The sequence below is a fragment of the Falco rusticolus genome, chromosome 3 (genome assembly GCF_015220075.1).
Source record: "Falco rusticolus isolate bFalRus1 chromosome 3, bFalRus1.pri, whole genome shotgun sequence".
Classification (NCBI taxonomy): domain Eukaryota; kingdom Metazoa; phylum Chordata; class Aves; order Falconiformes; family Falconidae; genus Falco; species Falco rusticolus.
The window spans coordinates 62,013,177-62,033,678 of record NC_051189.1 but is presented as its reverse complement, the minus strand read 5'-3'; the positions used below and the strand labels follow the sequence as shown (position 1 = coordinate 62,033,678).

The 20,502-nt window shown below is 41.3% G+C and overlaps 2 long non-coding RNA genes across 2 annotated transcripts; one reads left to right on the top strand and one right to left on the bottom strand.

The window, feature by feature from the left end:
* The first annotated feature begins 15 nt into the window (after nucleotides 1-15).
* Nucleotides 16-8,028, top strand: LOC119145015. The gene is made up of 2 exons (XR_005103273.1): nucleotides 16-1,102; nucleotides 5,554-8,028. It is a non-coding gene; the product is annotated as an uncharacterized LOC119145015 (long non-coding RNA).
* LOC119145016 lies at nucleotides 2,990-20,308 on the bottom strand. The gene is made up of 3 exons (XR_005103274.1): nucleotides 19,775-20,308; nucleotides 9,675-9,783; nucleotides 2,990-5,788 (listed from the first exon to the last, which is right to left on the bottom strand). It is a non-coding gene; the product is annotated as an uncharacterized LOC119145016 (long non-coding RNA).
* Nucleotides 20,309-20,502: the final 194 nt, after the last annotated feature.

Genomic DNA, 20,502 nt, shown 5'->3' with positions numbered 1-20,502 from the left:
AGCGTCGGGGCGGGCTGTCGAGCCGGCCGGCGCGGCTTCAAACGGCGAGTCTGGCGCGCCAGGCAGCAAAGCGGCCCAGCGCCGCGTGAGCGCTCGCTCGCGTGCGTCGGGGCGTTAATTCCTCCGCAGGTAACGGCGGGGCGCGGGCTGCCGTGGGGAGGCACAGAGGCCCCGGCAGCTCCGAGAGCCGGGGTGCCCTGGCCGGGCGGCTTCTCCCGGCCTGCGTCGCCTCTGAGGTGACACCTTTCTGCCGCCTTCGTTACGGCTGGGCCCTGCGAAGGGTTTTTTGCTACCTGCCCCTGTAAAGGCGTACGCGAAACGCCCGGTTGCCGCGGTGTGGGCGCCGGGCGGCTGGCGGGGCCGCTACGCGCCAGCAGGGGGCGGCAAGCGACAGGCTCGCGCTGCCGCGGGGGCCGGGCTGGGCGGGCCCGCGCGCGCTGCAGTGCGCCGCCGCCTCACGGCCCCGCTGCCGCCTCCGCGCGGCGCTGCGGCTGGCCCGGCCCGCAGGCACTCTCCGCAGCCACGTAGCCCACCCGGGTGATCGCGGTTGCCTTGTGTTACCGCTGTCCCCCCTTCGCCCCTGTCCTCCGGAGCGCTTTGGGCCTGAGGGGCGCTGCTGCCGTTTCCGCCTTCCCGTCTCTTGCCGCCGGGGCCGTCGCCATCTCCCGCGCCGAGCAGGCGCCGTGGGGGCTGGGCGCAGTTACCTCACCTTACCTGCAGCGTTGGAGCTCGCTGTAATGATGCAAATCAATAAGCGGGCAGAGGAAACTGCCAACACGGCAGCGTAGTACTTACATCATTGACTTACAGTTTACGATTGACCGTACTAACGAGTACCGTCAGATGAGCCCTGAAGCTGTCACCCCAGATCTGGGTGAAGTCACCCCAGATCTGGGTGAAGTCCCCGCGTGTGGAAGAGCCGATCCACACAGGGACGTTCGTCTCTTGCCTGTCTGCACGGAGATGGGCGCTCAGCGGTAATCCACAACGCCAGCACATCCCTTAACGCATCGTGAAGCATTTTATACGCTTTGAACAATTGTTTACAATTACATTTATTCACAATTATCATTGGCTCTGACGAGCCTCGCTCCATTTAAAGGTACAGTGGTTTGGGGTTGTGGGTTCTTTTTTTTTTCCACCGCTCACGTTCCTTGCAGAGGGGCTTAGCGGGGGGCTCTCTTTGCTCGAGGGTGGATCTTTTAGTATGCTAATCAGGGTAGCTCACACATAGTTGAAGTAATTTTCTGTTTGGTCTCATTAACTATTTGGTTCTCCTTGAGCTTAGCTTGACCTATTTATGATGTCTACTCCTTCTCCCAAGGCCATGTCTTGTTAACTATTTGCAAGGATTAATTAACATCCTCTGTTTTTAAAATTTTCTTGGTTTCCATTATAGATTTCTACATTTTTTTCTTCTTCGAAGTAAACAATTCTGTCAAGAATACTGTGGTGCAAAAGATTGAGACCTGCTCCTCGAGGACAGATGTGTAGGGGTTAAATTTGGAAGGTTTGTAGGGAGGGTGAAGCAAGTGATATACAACGCAGACAGTGAAGGAATGCACAGTCCAGCTGGAAACGCCGAGTGAGGCATGGTAGGTACTGGCTAGCATCACAGACGGTGAAGCAGATGAAGCAGAACAGAGACTTGCACGAGGTAGAAAACACATCACAAGTGACTGAGGTCTGGGTGGGAACTGTAGACCACTAACGACTAGTGTGTAGTCACAAGGCTGCACCGAACAAATTAACCAAAGCAGCCGAGCTCTTGAGGGCTCAATACTCTCGCCACTGAAATACCAACTTCCAGGGAGTCCCTCAGTAGCAGAAGCCCTTTCTTCTAGTTTGTATCCTGCGGTATCAGCTTGCACACCAGATCACGCAGCTCTCGGTGCTAATATTTTTTAAATACCGTTCATTCATCATGTCATTGAGCACAAGTTTTGTCCATTGTCTTGTTTTTAAGGCATGTTTCATCTGTAAGCCATGGTATTTACTAGCTATTCTGAAGCTAATTACAATGGCTGATAAATACTGACAAAGGAAAAATAATAATTAATTTGCTACAATCCAAATAGTAATAATGCAATTAGTAGATTTAAGAGACAAATAATGAAATTATGATGCTGGTAATAAGTGACAGCAAACACGCTTGTATTTAACTGTGCTTTATTTCAGTTTCAAAACTACTCAAGTCATTAGGACACCTTCACTGCCCTATAGCTACGATGCAGTTTCCAGATCATATATTAAGTGATTAAGGAAGAGAATAAAATCTAAAGTTTCCTGAAATCAGACATATCAAATTCTCTTGATTCATGTCCAATTCAGACCTTTTCTAGAACATTTTTTGTATCTCCAGCTTTATCAGGAGATTACTTTTACCATTTGAAAAAGGACTTTTGATTCTCACCTCATTTAAAATTATCATGTTTGGTCATGGCAATAGGGAGTCAAATTCTGTCCGCTTGGTGAAGAGGTTTTGTTATGGAATGTCCAAATACTTAACAGAATTATAAAGAAACCATTAACTGCTTGTGGAGTAAGCCTGGCAGTTTGGGTTTGACGTTTAATGCGTTTATTTTTACAAACTGTAAACTACATTCCATAGCAACTGATGGAGCTGCTGTTATACGCCACAGAGATCACTTCACTGTGTTCTGCATAATTTGCAAGCATACTTAATATGCAAGCATTTAACAAACTAATGCATGTGTTTCATTAGTAGACCTCATCTGAAGACTAGGTGTGCTGTACTCAAATGTAATAAGGAATGACAGTAGATTAATGATAATAGGTTGGGATAAATGACAACAAACTTAGACTTGAAGGGACACTATGGCTTTAAGATGCTAGGATTTTGTTATTTTAATGATACTGGGTAAGGAGAAGCTAACATGTTGAAAAATATTTTGTTACCCAAGTACAGGGAGTATGACAAAAATGTTTTCAATTACAGAGAATGGAAAATGTGGAAGGATTTAAAAGAAAAAATACCAGCTGGTTTTACATTCTTATATAAGTTGGTAGGTTAAAAATGGTAATTTTTTAAAAATACTATAGCTAAATGTTAATGAAGAACATGGGATTTGAGTTGAAGAGAAGAATTTGCAAATAGTTGTCAAGATCGTTAAGACATCTAAGTTTTACCTATTTATATCAGTGGAGAATTTGGTTCGGAGATTGTAAATAATACAGAAAATTTGTAAAGCATTTTAAAAAATGAGGAGCTAATGAGAGGAAGGAGGAAACATTTTCTTGTTTTGGAAGATGGTATTGCACAATTCCTCTCCTAGAGGGAACCTCACTTTGGACTGTAGGGCCATGGTCATACACGTATGTGTACACCCACACCCACACATGCTGCAATCACACGCAATCACTTTGGAGGTCGAAATTTCACTATTTTCTAAATAATGGATAAAATTTAAGTAACGCAATATGAGAAGCAAGCAAACTTGATTGTTCCTGATAGTTCCAGCACTGTAATTGGAGAGGTATTATTTTTTTCTTGCTAGAAGGAAAACACTCATAGGTAAGAATAAAACAAACAAAAAACCTCAACATAAATATTCATGCATTTATTTGGACTGATAAGGAGTAAGATTTTATTTTTTTAATCTTCTTTCAGCATGATTAGAGATATTTGTACTTTGAAATTTCATTTGCTGCTTAATTCAAATAGCTGGAGAGACAGTACCTAATAAAAACATTAAAAGCTGTTTTAATTTTTTTTTAGTTCATGGCAGTTCCTCTGATGCTTGATTTTGTTAGCTATTTTTGGGAAATGTCTTTTACTGTAAACCCTTGATTATATTTATTTTAAAATTTCTTTTTTTTTTTTGAGTCAGTGATTCAGCTGTTAAAAACCTGCTCTTTTGCAATTTTTAGTAATGTAATGATTTTGTCAATGTTACCAAGTATTATTGTTTGTTTCAGAACAATCACTATGGAAAAAGTGCTAACCACCCTTAGTTGCGTAATTTCATGCCAAGAGGAAAAGAGTCGTCTAAAAATGAGGGTCACTGAGGAGACTTGTATAGGAAACTTATGAAACAAACATGGACAGGCCATATAAGGGAAGCAAACAGGTTTGGTGCTCGGTCAGCTGTAACTATAGGGTCGACTATTCTTTGAGACTCCCTAGAGACTCTAGTACATGTAAGGAGCATGCGCAATACTTAATTAACATAACACTGCTTATTGAATGAGTATGTATGATTTTTCCAAGAAATGTAATGCATAAACATGTGTATGGTCTCTATAATCTTGCCTAGATGTAACGTACAGCATGCATGTTAGGTGGAACAATCCCCCATGCATCCAGCACTGCAATAAAGGAATGCCTGCTTCTCAGTGATACGTTGGTGTTACGGAGTTTTCTTATTCCCAGCTTCAGTGACATCAACACTCTAAGTATATTACAACTAGTGAATTCATATTTTTCACCTGCTTAAATTTTATTTATTTCTTAAATACTTCTTCAGCCAGTAATACCAGTATAGTTGGAGCTGGGCAGAATTGTCGGATTCACAAATAATTGGCATCAGTCTGTTTCATTTGAATAATATATAAATATTTAAATGTCACAAATGCTCATTTTTGTTTGACCTAAAATGTTTATTGCCTTTGACAAGACAACAAAACCCATACACTTCAAATCAAGACTAAGCTTTTTTTCTTACATTCTAGTTTGGTCACTAAGCAAAAAAAACCTTTTTTTTTTTTTAATACATATACACATACACAATTTTTTTCATCATTTAAATATAATCTACCCCTGTCCTCAGTCTCTAGATTCAATGCAGGTAATTCAGTTTAGATTTATTTAGAAACTGGGTCAATAATCCTCACTTACTTAAAAAAAATCCAGGAAACATGGGGAACTGTCATCGCAGAATGTTAATTTACCATTGTGTCTGATTTCAGTCAATACCCAGGAATGAGATAAATACATTTACCTCACACAGACATTTGTATCAGCTGGTTTTTGTTAGTGGAAAGACTGACACAGAACTAAGGTTCAATAGAGGAAATGCTTCATAGTGAAACATCAAAATTAGTGAAGGGATGAGGGCACAAGATACACCCTTTGTTAAGGCAAGCAGTCATTAAATAGACAATCAAGTGGAGTGGGTGGCATCCGGTCTAACTAAGAGGCATCTGCATCTTCTGGGAAATGAAATAATGCTAATTTAAATTCTTTTAAATGGCCAGACTATATCCTGGATTAAAAGTAAAATAAGATCAGTTGAATAAGATCAAATCTCTCTGGATCTCTTCAGGAAGATTTCAAATGCTATAAAAGAAATTTGCTATAAAAGCTAACATCAAAAAAGCGATTTTCCAATGCTCTAACATGAGCGTAAGGTGTCTGGAACCACAGAAGACTTGACATCTAGGGTAGTATGGTAAATCAGATAGAAATAATGTGAATAGCTGTGCAGTTTAAATGTTTTACTTCCTCACTTAGGTCTAACAAACCCTTCTTATTCTGTTGCCTATTTCTAATCTTAGGAATAAATATTTTAATTTCTTTTTATCTTAATTTAGATGAAATTAAGAATGAATTCAAGATTACTGCCTAGCAAGACATTCCCCTTTGAACGGTGCTAACAAATCTAGGAAGCAAGTCACCGAGTGCTGCAAAGTGCTGCAGCTCCCTGCTGCACTCCACAGTATCCAGAGGGTAGTGAAGTTGGAGCATGATAGGATGATCCAAGCCACCATGGCCACGGTCAGGAGGGCATCAGCATCATTCATTACTGATGGTAACCAGAACACTGTGCTGTGTAGGAAGATAACGGGAAGCATGCTTGAACTCACTGGAAACCCCAGGAAATGTGCAGCTTCCAGTTACTGAGCCATGAATTAGAATTCAATGATTAGCTAACCTCAGTGTTTTCCTCTTACTCTTGGAGCTGAACAGTAAAGACATTCAGTTCGTGGTGATGGTGTGCATGAGGTGGAAAAGACAGTTGTATTTTAACCTTACTATTTTCTGGATCATGTGCAGAGGAAGACCATACTGAATTATGGCAATCTTGATACATTTTTTTTAACATTTGGGCTCAGTATTATCTCTAGATTAAATTAAATTGAACATAATTGAACACAGCATAGGAGAAGAAAGAGAAGTATCTATAATAAGGTTAGTTTTTCACTTTTGACATAGTAGGGCAATTTTGTTCTCAAATTGACTGGATAAATACACATAACTTAATTTACTTCTGCTGGAAGTTCAGCGTAACTGTATTAGCATTGGTGGAGAAACCCTCATTCAAAGTGGCTATAGCTGATATTGCCTTGGATTTAAAGAAAATACAGTCGGTACTTTCCTTTTTCCCTTTTGACCTTCTTCAAGTAAAAGATGCTCTTGCCTGTAGGGGGAGATTTTAGAAGATACAAAGGCCGGCCCAAAGGAGAGTAAATCAAGAACTGTATGCATTAAGGTTGTTTATATTGGCATAGGACAGAGGGTGAGGAAGCCTGGTTCATATGGCTACCTCTATCGTATGCTTCAGTCCTGTCTGTACTAGAAGCTGATCTGTAACGGACAATCATGGATTATCATGCTAAAGCAGTTTACAGAACATTTCCAGGTTCCATTCCTGGTAACTATTGAAAAATATTATTGTTGACAGGGGAGACCTGCCTGACACTGTGAAAGTTGCACACTTCTCTCTACGATGTTTTCCTTAACTTAAAAACTGGATTCAAAACAATGTATAATATTGGATAGGCAGTAAAATAATATCTCTTCTTTTGAGATTCCTGGATTAGAAATACAGAGTGGTATTATCAAACAATTAGATTCAGAAAAAAAAATCTAGTAAATCTAGTCATTAAGTAGGCTGCTTAACTTTGAGAATCTTGAAGCTTAACGATTAGAAAGTTTGAAAATGTTAGGCATGCTGCCAGCAAGTGGTCTTGTAGGTGTAACATACTGTGTCGTACGAACTAGAAATCTAACGGTGGATGTTTCAGACACAGGATGAATTCTTGTCTAGGAAAAAGAATACCAGCAATTATTGCTATGACGGGTAAGTCAAATTAAAAGGACCACTTACCAGGCATGAGTGGCAGACCATGGAAAGAAATTAGTAGCAAAATTAGGTTTCATGGGCATAAAGGAGGGTAAATAAAGTCCCCAAGTCTTTACATGAGTAAACTGAGAGTAAAACTCCTACAGGCAATTAAAGAAAACAGAGGAGTGACCTTTTCTTTACGTGTCACCCTGCTTCGTTGCTGCTGCAGTTAGTGTTCCACTTACAACATGTTAATATTTGTTTTGCTAGGAAATTAATAGAATGCCCCAAACTGAAATTAAAACTTAGTTTACCTATAAAAGGGCTATTAGAAAGAGGCAAGAAAAAGATATGCTCCAACTCCATAGAACTACATTTTACCACATAATGTAAAAAAAAGACTATAGGAAGATGAAGTAAGCAAAATAGTAATTGATTAATCCAAGAAATGCCATTCGAGCAAAACAGCCCGTCATAATCAAGTATAGCTTTGGCAGCACGTAAAAGATGAGTTAAAGGGGAACTGGAGTGATGTTATGCAAGTAAGTGGCTTATGGATGGAAAACTATTCTCAGTCATATGAACGTGCAAAGAAATATCAGAGAAAATCTGAATGACAGACTGACAAGCAACATGACTGACAAGCAACATAACTGACAGCTAGGAAGGGAATACTAACAGCTTCCTAACAGATGAATATGAAGCTTGGTCTCAGATTGTGTAACTACATCAGAGCTATCTTTAAACTAGTGACCTAAAGTTGGGAAATAGAAACAGAGCTTGTAGGAGTAAAAATGGAAAATAGCTGTCCCTGAGAGTTTTCACAGTAAAAACAGACAAAAAGTCTAAACTCGGCAGCAGTGGCTTTCCTCTGTCTGTTTTGGTGTGTATGGAAAGAAACAGCAGAAGTGGAAAAAGACGTATAAATCGATTACAATGTTGACAGTTAAACCATTTCTGCAGACTACTGAATGCAATATTAAAGATGTTCCTTACAGAATGGCTGTTCATGCTTGTTTATAAGCTAAGGAAGCCTTTAACGCCTTTACTTGCGGGTGGTAACACGTAGCTTTCACCACCTTAAAAAAAGGTTTCACAGCACCACCAGATACCACAGTAATATTTAGTCATTTGGACAGTGGGCTCAGACAGGATTTGGTGAACTGTGTTTGAAGCAGGACCTCACCCCACCAATTTTTACTCTCCCCAGATGACCTGCCCTTCCTATGGCCTGGAGCCTGCCCCTTTGCATGTCAAAAGCTGCCGCACAGCACTGAACTGTCTCATCTGTCCCCCTCCTGATGGAGGACCCTGCAACATGCACTTCTGTCTCCAGTGATCACCCTTCTGCCTTCTAGAGTCCACTCCTTCAGGAACCCCACACATGAGACAACTCCCATTTCCTTCAGCAGTCTACTCACAAGGGGGAAGAGAGGTGCCGCTGAGGGAAGGAGCAAATCTTACAGCCTTTCCTCCTCAGCCTCTGGCCTGTGGGATGGAGAGGCTGCAGATGGCAACCCTCCTGCTCCGAGGAGGTGGAGGCAGGGGCGCAGCTGCAGTGGGGCAGGGAAAGCAGGGCTGGACCATGTTACACAGGGTGGTTTCTCACAGGGTACGATTTGATGCCAGACACACGATGCCACCCACCCCAAATGTGACTTCATTTCATTTACTGTAGGTGTATCTTTAAATTATTTTTTCCTTTAAATGGAGTTTTTCTTTCTCACGTTTTTGAAGTGAGTGTACAATTTGATGTGATCTGCTTAATAGATTGAAAGATCTTATTTAAGTGGTTGGTTACTGACGGTGACTCAAAGCTTCTCCATCTACAGGAAAAGTTGAATTTTGCAGCAGTACTATTCAGAGTCTGTATAAAAAGAAGACGGGGTTGTGGAAGGTGGAGGTGCACAAAGAACTTGGGTCATAACAACCCCACACAATGGCTTGGGGCAGAGTGGCTGGAAAGCTGCTTGGTGGAAAAGGACCTGGGGGTGCTGGTTGGCAGCTGGCTGAATGTGAGCCAGCAGTGTACGCACGTGTCACAGCATCCTCGCTTGTATCAGAAACAGTGTGGCCAGCAGGACCAGGGTTTGTCCTGCTGTGATTGTCCCCCTGTACTCAGCACTGGTGAGGCTGCACCTCGAATGCTGGGTTCAGTTTTGGGCCCCTCCCTTCAAGAGGGATGTTGAGGTGCGGGAGTGTGTCCAGAGAAGGGCAGCAAAGTAGGTCTCTTCTCCCAGATAACAAGTGACAGGACAAGGGGGAAAGGCCTCAAGTTGCACCAGGGGAGGTTTAGATCTGATATTAAGAAAACTTTCTTCACTGAAAGAGTGGCCAAGCATTGGAACAGGCTGCCCAGGGAGGTGGTGGAGTCACTATCCCTAGAAGCATTTAAGAAATGTGTAGATGCAGCACTTAGGGACGTGGTTTAGTGGTGGACTTGGCAGTCCTGAGTTAATGGTTGGACTTGACAGTCTTAAAGGTCTTTGTCAACCTAAATGATTCTATGATTCTGTGAAAAGCGTGGAGGAAAGAGGGAGGTACAGAGATAGCCACTGTGGAGACAGGCTGAGAAGACTAAGTGGGGTTTTGGCTGACTAGGAGGAGAACGAAGAGGCCCTCTTCATCCATCACTGGATCCCATACCTTCAGTCTCTAGATTCAGGAGGTTGTGCCTCTCATTGCCCACACTCCTTATCTCTCAAGCAGCAAAGTCATCATTTACATCTGCACTGCTGCCGGGGCTCAGCTGCTCCTGTAACGGGGAAGGGCAGAGACAGGACTGAGTCAGAAGAGCCAGGTTTGCTACTGCCTCTGGTGCATACTGACTCTGAGAGGGAGTATAAAACGCCTATAAATACAGTATAACATGTATACATACAGTATAAAAGTATAAATTACTCAGGCCTGGAGAGTTTGCCAGCAGGATGTAGAAATCAGTTGTTCGTGTAGCATGAACAGTTCAAACGTGTGGTCTTCCTCTCCACAGGAGAAAGGCCTTGGCAGAGGAAAGAGCGGAGCTTGGCTGCTCTTTATTGGGACCATTTTGCCACCCTGAACATCTGCATCCATAGACAACCTGCCTACATTGCCTATACCTGCAGCTGGCCCTGCTGTTATCTATTTACATAAAAGAAAGACTCTAAAGTTAAAATGGAGACTTCAGCATTGCCTGTCCATAGAAATAAATGTCTTTGAGGATTTTTTTATTATTATTTGGAAAAAGAAGAATACATTCTTTTATTAAGGCATAATACATGAACATTTGGTAAAAATCTGAATTCATAGTGCAGCTGAGGTGGTACAATACAGTTGGAAAGATGACAACAATACAATGTTATCGTTGCAGTAATAGGTATGGAAGTAACTTGCTCATTTCTCTTGTTACATAATCAAAACTTCTGTTGTCAGGAAGTGTAACAAACAAGCTTCATTAAAACGCTATTAGGTATAATAGGTTAAAGAGCTTTTGAAATTAATGATTTAGGAAAACCACATATTCCCCACACCCAACAGGATCACTCATTTAAAAAAAAAATATTTAAGCGCCTGTACAAAGGCATTAATATATTTCTGCATCTACAAGGGCAGTAGTTTAACAAACACAGGGCCTATCCTAAAAACAGCCTTATACTTCTGACTGCCAGCGAAAGAATAATCCTTGGGGCCATTTTCATGTATCTGAAAGTGTGTGCTTAAGAAATCACGATCTATTACATGCTCCAGGACTAACAGGAATCCCAGCTAGGGCAAGTGGCTGTACTTACAGACCACCTCAGACTTCAAGGAACCCTGTTGAAAGGGTAATGTGAAAGGGCATACCCAAGGGTTTCAAACTGTGAAAAGACACTTTCATCTCTTCTCATGTAGAACAGACCCTGTCTCTCTCTCAGATTTCAAATTTCCACATGGTGTATGGGTAGACTACGTAATAGATTTGGAATCACCTATTTATGAATGCCATGTTATGTACGTTATGTATAGCCTCTAGATCATTGTGAGACATAACAAGATGGAGTTAACTAAGAAACAGTCCAGCAACGTAGTCCTGATAGTATATATCAGCAAATGTTAAACGCACAATGCTGGAGTAATTTTCTATTTTGACCACCATTAGAAGAAGCTAAACATATCTGTCTAGGAAGGTTTCCAACTCCAGTAGAGCAAACACCGAAGGTTCCCTAGATGTCTGCTACATACTCCTCCCTCTGACATTTCTAAGAGCAAAGATGATTAATTTATTCTGACAATAATAATAGTTCATTGTTCCCAAAGCATTTGAAACATCTGGATTAAGAACACACAATGACATCCCAGACAAGGTTCCAGGAGAAGCATACTTGAATTTCCAGGAGATACATGACTACATAAGCTAATTTCCCATTCACTGGAAATTTTGAAAATGTTTTTTTGTGCTCACTTAAGGCTTTTCCCCTGCCATGAAATTCCCACTAACAAAAACACTGCCTCACAGTCAGCTGTAAGAGTGCACTCCCTTCGAAGAGAAACCGTATGGTGATTTTATACTCATCACCAACCACTTTATTCATCACAGATCTCAACCCAGAGGTACAGTTAGATCAGAATCATAACAAGGAGAAATTTCCAACAGGAATTGCTGTGAGGACACATTACCCAAGGGACCCATCATTAGATTCAGCAAAGAATTCACAGAGTTTTGATATTGTGTAAACTGTATGGTCATAGTTTATGTTAACGTATTTTCAATGAAATTATTTCTAAACTTCACTGTCACAAGACAAGAATCAGGTCTGCATATTGTTAAATCTCCTTTCTACAGACTTGTACTAACTAGCATGTTTAGTTGGCCTTACAGGAATAAGGGATGTTTGTGCTGTGACAGATACTTAAACTGAAAACTCCAGACACATGTCAAAACAAACACAGTCCAAAGCTAAAAGCCCACCCGCAGTATGAACACTGAAAAGAGCACAGAGTATTTTAAGGCATGTTCACATGGTGGCTTAGGATTAATGGCACTTTGAACAGTCACACACAGCTCCATTGTGGAAGCTTATTAGCAACTGCTCAACAGTGAGTACTCCTTTCAGCAAAGGTCAGGTGAGTGCTAATTACCAGCTGTTGCTTCCTGCCCAAGGTAAGTCGCATGCCATTTTGTGGAGAAAACAATGTCTATTAGACATTATTTCTACTAACACAACTTATTCAACATTTCACAAAAAATATCTGCTTTTGAGCAAACTGAAATATAACTATTTCAGATTTGTGCCTCTTTGCTGAGTGGCTGATGTACTGTCACCAAGTACTAAGCATTAACTTTTGAGCCTATGTCCTTCAGACATCTGAAATACAAAGAGCATACACAGCACGTTGCAGTGCTCTATGGGAGGATGGCAGAAACAGATGATATTTATATACACAAGTATTACGCACAGAGTATAAACACATGCATGAAATGTTGCACAGAAACGTTCTGTGCATGGGGATTACTTATCCACTGTCTCTTGAATTACACAGATTAGCCAAACAAAAAATTATTTCATTTTCCCCCCAATAGCGCTATATTCTAATGTTGAAAGAGGTAAACTTCAAAGAGTTAATCATGCATTTATCTGCATGATTATTAAAAGTATCTGCCCTATTTTTTATAGATGTATTTTTAAATTATCGAGAAAAATATAAATCAGTACTTGGTAATTCTAGCTAATTTAATTTCCATCACATCTGGTAACACTTGGTAGATTTAAAAGTATACATATATGCAACTCACATTATAAAACAATTGTATAAAATGCTGTGCGGGTAAGTTTCCATTTAGAGCAATGTGGGGGGGTGGGGGGTGTATAACTTGCAGCATAGATTTCACTGATCTAATTCATTATTGAACCTATTAATGAGTCATTCCTCTGTGTAAACAAGGCCCTCCCAACTACTTCCTCTCTCAGGAAAGTGAAAGGTAAAAGGAAGTTTTACTGTCACCCTGAAAGGCATATATATTTATGTTTTAAAAACAGAATCATGGCATTCCTTCATTGGAACCTCCTTTCCAAAGATACTCAGGATTTATTCCAATTACTGTGGCAGATATGTGTAAATTCTATATTAATGGTGCACACTGTTGATGCGTATTTGACAGCAGATTTAGCTGTAATAGCTAATGCAGTTACCTCCTTCAGCTATCTGCCTCATCCTACTTTCCAAGGTTGCTGAAACTGGAAATTAACTGAGAATTATCCTTATTCCTTTTTATGGGACCAAGAACTACTGAATCACAGGATTTGTAACGTTGCCCAGAGAAAACCCCTAGAACCAAGAGTGTATGTGCGGCGGTTTCACAAAGAATGCTTCCGACTTCTCATTTCACAATTGCTGCTGTGGTATTTATTCCTTACATGGTATTCACCAGCCAAAATACATTCTGAATCTAGAAATCAGATTGCATATCTATAACTTCTGAATACATTATCTATAAGGTATTATCAATGTGTTGAGAAGCAATAGGAAATCAGGGGCATACTGATTGCAATATAAATGTTAATGTAACAACTTGTTAGTGTATATAAATAGGGGCTTATGGAAGTCATATATCTTAATCTCCTCCTCACAGAATCACTTTCAATAATTTAATCACCAGACTCAACTAAATATTCTCTTAATCAAGAAAACCAAAGGCCAAAACTAAGGTGGTCTTGCTTAAACACATTAAAAAACCCCTTTGCTTTTCCTCTGCATCCTGTCTTCCCTAGGTAGTGCTTATGAGAGGGCTGTTAAGAAGAAAACAGCCATCTTGGACAAAGAAAATCAGTTTCAAGTGAAGAGAGCTTCCAAAATTAGTGTAAGAGAATGGGAACTAGAAGCTAGCTGAGATGTTAAAGTGACCCTGGGGGATATTTCTTGACAAATACAATCTCAATAACATACTTTGGCTTTTTATCTCTCTGTAGTGTTGCTCTATTACTGCAAATCTGTGTTAGCAATTACATTATTTTACACTGAAATCTTGAGAAGAATCTGACTCTGAGTGATCTAACACACAATGAAGACATTTCTGACATAAAAGGATGCCAAAGTAAAGAAAATTGTGTACTAGGACCGTTTTCTTTGTGACAGATCACCTCCAGTGTACTTCAAGGGTACTACTGGCTGCCAGTAAAGAAGCTGCAGTGGTCTGTTTGAAAAGTACCATAAAGTTTTTAAAAAAAGAAAACAATATCCTTTGATGACTAGTGATGTCTCTTGGCATACAGTGAGATAGTAGGAAAAAAGATCTAAAATTCAAAAGATCCAGAGAATGTCACACACCCATTCTGATACTGGACACGTTCTGTACAAGGGTGCTTTCCTCCCCAGGTTGTTAATTCCAGTAAGTGGTAGTGTCATGACCTGAGCTGCTGGAACTGTTCCACTGGCTAAAATAAGACGTTAAAGACCTTGACAGCATTCCAATTGCAAAACTTGTGTTATGGATCCTTCTTTCAGTACATTACACTCAGTTTTTATTTTCTTTGAGAAAACAAACAAATTGGTTTAGCAGTTGCAGCATTTCATATGCCATAAGGGTACGAATTAGAGGTTTTAAATGTCTGGACCAAAGAAAACACAGCATATATTGAGAAATGAATATATTTGTTATGCAAAACAGATTTTTTTAAGACTCCTTATTTTAGTAGATTAGTTTCAAAGCCATTTTTGTGAGAGACATTATCAAAGAATAGAAGGGAAGATAAATTTTACATGCACTATTAATTTGCTTTGTTAGGAAATCATACTGCCTGAAAAATTATAATTTCTTCATGGCTCTGCCACCTACAGGCAAAATCTGTTTTCCTCCTTGCTTTCCGATTTACTTTGAGGGCAAAAAGAGAGGTGCATCGGTTATTGCAATCCTGCCTTGCCAAGTAAATGTAGCTGTGCAAATTCTTACCTAGTGTTTCATGGTCCTTACAAGATTCAATGACTTTACATAGTGACACAATTGTGAACACCTTGCCCTACGTAACATTCCAAAGGACATCTCAGCAGACAAAACTAGCCACACATTCATGGAACTCTGCCATCAAAACAGTGACTCAGAGAATGTGGCTCCTACAGGGCTGCTGATTACCTCAATAGGATGAGCTTATACGGGAAATTATATGAAATCAGATATATTAATGTCAACTTAAAACCAGGCACAGATATCACAAATCTTGCACAGATCTACCTCTTCTAGCACAGAAAAGACAGACATAATTATTGTAATGCATGTTGAAGGCTCACCAACACATGGTAAATTTAAGTTTCTGTGAAGCTGGTAACAATAAGGTTTTTTAAATCATTATTACAGCTAGTAGTAAAAAAAAACCCTTTCCTGTTATTGGCACTTCAGGTTGTCTAATGCAGAAACATAAATTACAAAATGGATTACAATCATAACTTACATTGCCAAAAAGACTTTTATTACTTTATTTCAAACTGTTTGGGGATGGGGGGAAGGCAAACACAATTTGAGGATTTTTACACCCACGAAAATAGGCATAATTGCCTTGTTCAGATGCTGGGAAACCCAAAGAAAAACTGGAACATAAAATGGAGAACAGTAATTTGTAACATTTACTGATACTCTCCTAGCAAATAACAGTGGCATGAGTCGTACATTGCAACCTTTTCAGCTGTAATTCAGAGAATGCCCTTCATTTTGTAATTTGGAAGATAAGCTTGAATGCAGATGAAAATACTTACAATACAAGCATGGAAGCCACTAAAACACAGAATCTGTGCTATAGACAAGTTACAAGATCATGATAACATGATTTCAAAATTATGACAGAATGTGAATTGAAGACTCGCCAGCCAGCCAGCTTAAAGGTGTTTCCAGAACTGCAGTTTAGACACCTCTTTAACCATTATATAGTAATGTAAAGTGATTCTTTGAAACAATAACTGTGAGATTAGAAACGGTCTAAGCATGGAACAGCTCTACTCCAACTGCGAGGAAAACAATTTTAAACTCTAATAAACCAGCGATCTTCAATCAAATGCAAGTCTCAGTAAACACTTAATGTGAAAACTTTGTGTCAGCTATAAGCAGTTTCCATAGATGGAGTTTCTAGTAAAAAATGACCTTCTAACCAGGGCCATTGAATGATATCAAACCAAAGCCACTCTGGACACTCACTCAATTTTACTTGCTTACTTGAAAGCTATGATTTTAATGTCACTGTGGCTAGGTGTGAAAAGGAAAAAAGGACAGAAAATCAAGTAACATATACAAACAGTCCCCAGCAAGCAAGATCCTCTCTACAAGCAACAAAAATAATAACTTGGAGTTATCTTTCTCTTGGCAACTGGCTCTTCTCTTCCTGTAGCCATACCCCACACCCCCTGCATTGACTCATAGGCATTAGGTTTTGTGGCTGACTGCACACCCCAGCTTAGGTTGCTGGAAGTGCTGCTTCACAAAGCCACAGCAGAGACTAAAGTTGTTCTACCCATCAGACATCCTGGCTGGCTCCCTTTTCTGCTAGCTAGTGTCCATTCACTCACGACAGCACTTCTGCCCATTGCGGTTTTCTTTTCACGCTCCACAATTATTTCAGCTTCACCGTAGGAGTCCAGTGCTGTGCAGACTGGCACAGATCTCTGGGCTATAAACCAGACTTCCTTAATAGACCTTAATCTTTCCTTTCTTCCTTGGCCAGGAATTTCTTTTACCCAGAACTCCAAACTACAGTTTGGGCAATCATTTAGTCTGGGCACAGCCGTCCTTCTCTTCAAAACATAATTACAGCTTCTGTAGTTCCATCACTTTTACTACATAGCCATTTTTTAACAGACATTGGACACTAGAATCCCACTGTTGTGGACCTATGATTGATGTGACGGACTCCCTTAGCTGAATGCAAACCTGTTAGGGCCCTTTGAGATTCTGCTACAGTTGCTGCTACAAGGGTTTGTATTTTGCTAGGCATCGTTTAAAATTTGGTGGGGGTTTTTTCCCTTTTTTGTACGCCAAAATACAGTTTTGGGCAGGGGGAGGACATCAATAATACAGCTGAGGACAGGTATTTGCACTGGCACCTACTTTCAGTAACAGGAATTTTAATGTTCACTTGAACAAGGAATGCAATCCCTAAAAGTCTGAAATAGGAGGATTCCACTGTAAATGCACAGACCTGACCATTGGACCCTTTCATTCAGCTTCTCCTGCTCCCTATCAGGTGCCAGAAGAGTGGCCAGACTTTCTGGGTTTCCAGTCCTATCCAGTGCATGGGGAAAGGGAGGATCCTCTTCTCCTTTAGGCTTGGGGCTACAAGACTTAAATTAGGAATGATATGTTCTGAACCTTTCACATCGTGGCAAGCTTAAGCACATTCCAGCTTTCTTTCTTAACAGCTAAGATTGATGTGGAGCGTATTTGTGAATAAAACCACCACAGGGAAGAATTTGTTCTTCATCTACCAATATCCAAAATGGTTCCCAGAAAACCAGCACAAAACAGATCATTTCCAATAAATGATACTTAAGTAATTCCAGTGAATGACCCAAAAAATGTACACATGGCAGAACAAGCAGTTAGTCCATTCCAGACTGGTACTAAAGTTAATTGTTTGGCCAACGTTGCTGGACAAAAAACATATAAAGTTAAGTTGATTGGTCTTTTTCATTCAGATGAGCAAGGGCACCAAAACTAATTTTGAGAACAGAACTGCTGTAGATACCAACTGCCCTGGGGTGACTGTTGGGTCAGCACAGCAAATGGGGCTTCTCAAATTATCAGATATTTTCATAGAATCATAGAATGGTTTAGGCTAGAAAGGACCCTACATATCATCTAGTTCCAAGCCCCCTGCCATGGGCAGGGACACCTTCCACTACACCAGGTTTCTCAAAGCCCCATACAGGCTGGCCTTGAACACTTCCAGGGATGGGGCATCCACGGCTTCTCTGGGAAACCTGGCCCAGTGCCTCACCACCCTCACAGCAAAGAATGTCTTCCTAATGCCTAATCTAAGTCTGTCTTCTTACAGCTTAAAGCCGTTACCTCTTGTCCTGTCACTACGTGCCCCTGTAAGAAGTCCCTCTCCAGCTTTGTTGTAGGCCCCCTTCAGGTACTGGGAGGCCACTATAAGGTCTCCCCAGAGCCTTCTCTCCTCCAGGCTGAACAACCCCAACTCCCTCAGCCTGTCTTCACAGGAGAGGTGCTCCAGACCTCTGATCATCTTTGTGTCCCTCCTCTGGGCTCGCTCCAACAGGTCCATGTCCTTCTTATGATGGGAGCCCCAGATCTGAATGCACTACTCCATTTTTTAATAAGAAAACATTGCAATAACTACTTCCTTGTGTTTATACTAAGACGGAAAAGACTGACAATATACCACACATTCCAGCAACTCCATTATCCTGCTTTGCTGATGTCTCATGCTATCTCAAGGGTTTAAGAGTTTATGTAGTAGTTCATCTGGGTTTGGCTACACAGCTAATACGGAACTGGAATATACTATTGGCAACAGAATAAATAAAGTTTTCTAATGAGTGTACTTGGTTTATGTTGTATATACAGTTTTCCTTCATAGACCATTATAACTGTAGCCCTGGGCCTATCCTGGGCTCAATTCCCAAAACCCTGGGAACTGGTACAACATTTTCAGCGTATTTGCAGTAAAATATAACTAAAAAGTAAACAATGGCAATTTCTCCAGAACCCCCTGATTTACCAGTTACTGCTCTTCTAAGCCATCTGTAAATCACAATTAATGAACACTTATTTTAGTTTTCCATGAGCTGTCTCTAGGCACTGATTTGTGTTACAGATACTAAACAGAGCTGCTACCATAAAACTCCCTCTCCTGATAACACAATTCCATTGCTTTGCCAATATGAACTACATCCCCAAATATCACAAGCAATGACAAGAACAAGCTTCTCATATGCATGACAGCTGCTAATTAGAAGAGCAGAATACACATTCCTGTGTATATATAGCGAAACTACTACTTCTCCTACATGCTTCTTAAAACACACTGATGTCTCAATAGGTCACTCAGTTGATAAACATGGGGCGCTCCTTAGCTGATAGAGCTGTCCCTGAATTCAAGCACAAGATCTTGTCACACTGCACAACTAGCAACCTCCAGGTCTTCCCTGGCCTTTGCACCAGAATAAAGAGAAACTGACATGCCACTGGGCAGCATCATTCTCTGTTCTCTGGACCAACAGGACAGTGACTGGGCCTCATTTAGATGCGATCCACGTTGGATGGCTTCATGGGCATCACAATGTCTCTGACCTACAAATAGTTCCAGCGAGGGATAAAAAAGGCAGTAATAACAAATGTTACAAATACAGGTAAGTCAGCCAGTTTGTAACTAGAGAAAAGCCTATTGAAGAGTAAAATCAGTGAAGTTGTATGTTTTAATTTATTTAAATTTGTTATTTGGCAGAGAGTTTCTATGTATCTATTTACTTTCCTACACCCAGATTGTGCAAGATCAGTTTTCTGAGGTTAAGAACACTTTCTGTTCATTGAAACATGAATTCAAGCAGACCTACTATCTTGAGGATGGATACTTAGATTCTGCTCTGCGCTTAGTCATAAACATAATTCACAAATGTCTTATTTACTTATTTCATAACTAATCTCATGTAGCACACTGATTAACTAGAGAACATCTGTAGAACTGGCCTGTGCAAGCAGAAAAATCCAGGAAAGCTAGTCCCTATATTGATTTCAAAGGTTGAACCCACAGTTCAAGAAAATCTTACGCAACATTTCCTTGAGCTACCTGGAAAAACATGCTGTGAAGTTACCGATGCATGCTGTCCCATCAGCCATGCTTCAGACGTGCATCATGCAGTCCCCTGGTGTACAAGATACCAGCTTTCATTACGGGAGCACATTCTTGGAGCGCTCTACTGCGCTGCAGTCTGCAGACAGGAAGGAAACGCAACAGCCGATGACAGGTATTTGGATGTCAAAGCCAGAAGTTTGTTCCAAAAATATTTGCCTTACCTGTGTTACCACATAAACATTTCTTGCACCACGCTGAACAAGCCTTGTTGCCTTTTTGTAGCTATAAAACCGCACGACGGCGGGGAGTGTGAACTCTGCTCACTGAGCACTGAGGCCACATTTCTCCAGCGTGCAGCTGGTGGCCTTTAGGTGTGAGGTGGGCAAGGCTCAAGCCAGGCACCACCCCTGGCCGCCCAGGTGCCCTTCGCGCTGCATTGCTCTAACGGCGGCCGGCACGGCGCCTCAGCAGCAGCGCACTGACCGCCACCAGCACGTTAATGGCGGAGCAAGCGCCTCGCTCTGCCGACCTTCCCTCCTCACCTCACGCCTGAAGCCGTTCCCAAAAATCACCCGAGGCCCGGCGTCGCGCCTCGGCTGCTGCTAGGGACTGCGGCGTGACAGTGCGCAGGGCGCCGCGGCACCGTGCAGCACCGCGCAGCCGGTTTTCGCGCGGGCTGCGGCGGCCACGCTCAGCCCCCGCACCGTGTGCGAGCCCGGGGC